Here is a 5206-nt window from a genome sequence, read left to right as displayed (position 1 = left end):
CCGTCTGCACTGGAATGTCACTTCCAGAGACATCCTCCCTTTTTTCTTTGCCCTGCTGGCTCTTTGAGCCGTGAGGTCGCTGGGGCGGGAGGACCTGTGCACAGGGACACCTGGCTCTGAGCACCCGCCACTCGGCGGTGCGCTAACCTGGCACTACTCAGACCCTGCTGCGGCTCTGCGTTCATTTGCCCTCCGGGTGGCTTTTCCCCGGGGACTGGGCGTGGGCTAGGGGCCGCCGGGAACCTGCCCTGCCCTTGGCCTGACAGGAGACCTGCACTGCCTTTGGTCAAAATTTTTAAACAATTAAAAGATGTTGGACAGTACCTAAAAGGAATAAGTATTTGGTCGATGGTAAAATAATGAGGGATGTAAGAAACAGTTTTAAAACAGGAGCTAACATTTTCTTTGTGACTGTATTGCCATCCAGCCCATGGGACTTTCACCGCGCCCTTCAGGTGTTCCTCTCTTATAGTTTGTTGACTTTCTCACTGAAACATTGTGGCTCAGGAGTTTGTTTCAAGGAGCTTTTAAAAATTGTTACTATGTAACGGTCTTTCTTGAAAGTAGAGGCTTTCACTAATGAAGGGTTGCTTCTTCATTTCGGTTGGCTCGCTGCCAGGAAACCTGCTCCATGCTTATATTCATTTTGGGCTTCTCAGCATATTTATCATTTTTACCATATTTGGCACAAAATGTGAACGGTGGTCTCACAAACTTGGGTGTCCATTGTGTGTGTGTGTGTGTGTGTGTGTGTGTGTGTGCGCGCGCGCGTGCGCATTAGACTTCAGTCCTGTGGCGAATGTTAGTTTTTGAATCAGGCTGCACTTAGCACATAGGGTCCAGTTTTGGTCATTGTCACTTTGGTAGCTGCACATAACTCAGGTGCTCAGGAAAAGGCATTCACTTACTTTAAAGAAAACATTTTGAAGAAAACTATTGGAACCTCCCATTTCAGTCACGAGTAGCTTGTACTGGGCTTCACCCTCAGGCAGCACCCCGCCCCCCACCACACACACACCTCACATCCTCCCGAGCCACCAGGGCAGCTGCGGCCTGAGGCCGGCGTGAGAGCCAAGCTGTGTCTCTGGCGAACTTGCCAAGCGTTGGGGCAGCGACAGGCTGAGCCCAGGGGAGCGGCGTTCAGAGGCCATCAAGTGGCCACATGTGCCACGCGACAGCAGCAAAGGACGAAGTCCCGCCAGGAGAAGCAGACGGACACTGGCGCGGCCAGGGGCTTGCACGTGTCCGTTACCAATGCGTCCGAGGAAATGGATGACAAAACCGATGGAGAGAGAGAATTTCAAGAGAATTGGAATCTCTGAAAAAGGGTCACGTGAACATTCTGGACCTGGAGGTGCACTATCTGAAATTAAGAATTCGCTGGATATTTCAATGGTCCGGATACAGCGTGAGACAGGGTCACTGGACGGCGACAGAGCAGTAGGAACTGTCCATGCCGAAGCGCGGAGGGAAAGAGCTTGGCAAAGAAAGCTGAGCGCTGCGTGGGACGCACAGAACACGCTCACTGTGCGGCCGGAGTCCCCGGGGGAGAGGAGAGAAGACGGGGCGGGAGCAGAGCGCGAGGAGAATTTGCCGGAACCGGGGAGAGGCACCGCCCGCGGTTTCCAGAAGCTCCGTTCGTGAACCCAGAGCAGAACAGATGCCGCAGTCAAGCAGTGGCAACATAAATCAATATCTCGGCGCATGACGGTTCAACTACTGAAAACCGAAGACGAAAAAAATCTTCACCGCGGCCAGAGAAAGAGGACTTCCTGCCGAGGGTCAGCAGGGCCGGTGGCTGACTTTCCAGCGGGAACCACGGCAGCTCAGTGACGGCGGGTGACTCTGAGCGCGGCGGCTGAGAATTCTGCATTCTTCACAGGTCGCGGCCGAGCGAGGACATTATCATAGGGAGTGAGAGCAGGGTGCTCACTGCCCGCCGCCGGGAAGCGACGGCAGCAGCCAGGAAGCCAAGGACGGTCCCGAGACGGGGGACGGTCCCACCGGCAGACACCGAGCAGCGGAGCGGTCCCGAGGTTCGGGGCAACGTTCGCAGTTCCTCGCGGCGGTTTCCAGAGTGACGGGAAGGGCACGGGTCTTGCATTCCCTCTGAGATGAGAAAGACCGAAGGACAGATAGGGCGCAGGTGGCGAGATGCTGCACTTCAGCCAAGTCAGCAATTCCGTCGTCGTCCATGGACTGAACACTCAATACAAGGAAGGTGACCAGCCCGCTTTTCAGAAAGTTTGCTGTTTGTAGATGACACACGTTATGGGTCAGAACACAGAAGTGTTCAAAGCAGAAGAGAAAAAGGATCAGCCAAGGAAACTCGGACCTAAGCAAAGGGAGATCGACAGCGAAGTAAACAGTAGGAAGTGTTATTCAAGAGGGACGTTGCATTCAGCAGGAGTAGAATAGCCCTAAGTGTTTGCGCTCAGTTTGAAACGCATGAACGCCGACGGCAGGAGAGACGAGTCCGGGGCAGAGCTGGGGTCTTAACACCTTTCTTCAGTAATCGATAGGAGAGCAGACAAAGGGCCAGTGAGGACGGAGAAGTGAATTGTGTTCCTGGAATGAGCCGTCCGCTTGCAAGGGCTGCGGGTTCCTCCAGGGCACAGGGGACACTTCCAGAGCGGACGAGTTGGGTGGAGACACATCTTGGCAAACACCAAGGACTGAAGTCCCAGTGTGTTCCCGGAGCTCTGTGAAAGGCACTGGACTGTCCCCCAGTGCGTGGCAGTCGGCAGCGTTAACCCCCGCGTCAAAGGACAAGTCGCACCGCAGAGTGTGACGCAGTTTGGGGGGTGAAAACGCACCTCGGGGCATCTCGCCGGCCACGTCCGAAGGGGGAGCTCACAGCTCTACGCCACTCGCTGCAGTGGACGGAAGGGGCTCGTGTGGAGGTCCAGGAGGGAGGAGGGATTGCGGATGAAACTCCGAAGGAGCAGGAGCGGCGAAGCGAGCAGGTGCCAGCGATGGAGAGCGGACAGGGCGCGGGCTCAGGAGCTGGCGCGGCCACGTGCGCGCATTCGGGTTGGTTTTCCAGGGAAAAAATGCGCTTCTGCTCAGAGACGCGGTCTGAGCAGTTAGAGGGGGCTAGACTGTTGTCAGGCTTTCATCTTCATGTTGACAGAGGCAGAATAGGGACTATGAGTAAACACATTCTCCAGAGTCATTCGAAGAGAAATAACCCAAGAGCTCGCGTCGGTCCTCGGCCTCCGTCGGCTCAGAGCGGGCGGCCCACTCGCTCCGTTCGGTGATAACGGGAGAACTGCCTGGCGGAGGTGGCCGGAGGACAGTCACGCTGACCCCTGGGGAGGTTGGGGCCAGGCCTGGTGGTTGGGGGCAGAGGACGGTGACGTTCGCCTCCTCAAGTGTGACGTCAAGTGTGACGGACGGTCACCCCTGCAGCTCCGCTCCAGACCTGCCAGGCTGCGTGCCCTCCTGCCTCTCCCGGACCCAGCTGTCAGGAGGTCCCTGCCTGGGGTGCTTGGCCCTCCCCACCCATGGGGGCGGCTGGCTCCTTCCGGCCAAGAAGCTGCTGGACTGTGGGGTGGGTTTGCGGAGTGTGGTGACGCGGTGGTGCCGCCGAGGGATCCGGGCACAGGCGGCAGACGGTGGGGACGGCACGTGTCAGTTTATCTCTGGAAGGTCAGATCCATGGCAGGAGCCTCTCTGCAGCTTCATTCACTGGGGTGACAGAGTGGGGACTTTTTTAACAAATTACGGGGCATTCAAACATTTACACACCACACAAGTTTACCAAGGGCAGGGTGAAAGGCTGTTGCCGTGTGTCCAGTGCAGGGTGTTCTATACAGCTGGGTACATCGTCATTCCAGTTTTGCAATTGAAAAAAAATTACATTTATGCATAGAAAAAAGACTCGTAAGATGTTGTTAACCGCAGCTACTTTGTGTGACAAAATACAGGTGGTTTTTCATGTATCCTGCGTGCTTTCGTGTCCCACATGCTAGACACACACGGTAAAAGCTCCTGAACGTAAGAAAATGCCTTCCTTCTCAGGACAGGACTTAGAAGCCTGGCAGAGACCTGGGGGACGCGGTTCCCAGGCTGGCGTACACTCGGAGCCCCCTTTCTGGGCACAGACACTGGCCGGCGAGCGGTGGCGAGCCGTGCTGCTGCTCACACGGCCCGGCCTTGGAGCTGTGGTGGCCTCACATCTGGCCTGGACGTGGACACGGTGGTCCTAGGAGCTGTGTCCCTGGCATGCGCTGGCTGTGGTGTGGGTGTGGGGACGCCGGAGCAGAGAGCTCCTGGGGACGAGAGTGCTCGGGGCCCCTGGCAGGTCTTGCAGATGGTCAGACACGTGCTCTGGGAGAGGGAGTATCTGGGCTGCGTGATTATTTAGACGCCTGGTAACAGCGCCCGGCGGGAAAGACAGGGCCTGTTTACCAAGCGAAGGGGGATGTTGCGGCCGGGCTCCCGTGGTTCGGGGCTGGGCCGCGCAGTGGCCCACACACGGGGCTGTGCCCTCGCTGTCACCGCTCTGCTCCAGTTGGTGCCATCTCCACAGCAGTGTGGCCATGGCTGGGGTCCCGGCAGCAGCATGGAGTGGGGGCCGGGGGGCACGCTCCACAGAGAGGGTGGTGAGGGCTCCCCCGTCTATGGGACGTGGGTGGCCTGGGGCGGGTGTACAGACCTCAAGTAAACCCCCTGCTCACTTCCCGCGGCTGGCCCGCTGCCCCCCGGGAGCGCCCAGGGCTTTGGGTCACCTCAGCCCCCTGCCCCTCCCAGCTGTGGGCCGTGACTCTGGTGTTTGTCCTCACCCCTGCCTCCCTATCGGGACCTGCCCCTGGGCGTCCGATCGCGGCCTGAGGGCCTGGCGAGGGGCCACCCTAGCCTGACCCGCGGTCCGGCCCCCGCCGGCGTTCGCTGCAGCAGCTGCCTTGGGCCAGGTCCCGAGTGCTTGACCCGTGGTCTGTCCTCTCCATACTGGTGCCAGCCGGATGCTCTCTGTGCTGCAGGTTGGGGGAGGCGCGAGGGTCTGGGAGCCAGACCCCGGAGAGCGTGTCCACCACTGGCTCATGTACAGGCGGCATGGCAGCCAGACGCGAGCTGCTCTCCGCCGCCCGAGTGGAATCCAGGAGGCCCTGGGTCTTGGGGCGGACACCCTGCGGGCTTGAGAGGGGCAGTGCGGTGTCTGAGCTGCTGCTCAGGTGAGCTTCCCAGGCTCACTGGGGCTCAC

Source organism: Pteropus vampyrus, unplaced genomic scaffold (assembly GCF_000151845.1).
Source record: "Pteropus vampyrus isolate Shadow unplaced genomic scaffold, Pvam_2.0 Scaffold239, whole genome shotgun sequence".
NCBI classification, from domain to species: domain Eukaryota; kingdom Metazoa; phylum Chordata; class Mammalia; order Chiroptera; family Pteropodidae; genus Pteropus; species Pteropus vampyrus.
Note: the sequence above shows the minus strand (reverse complement) of the source record.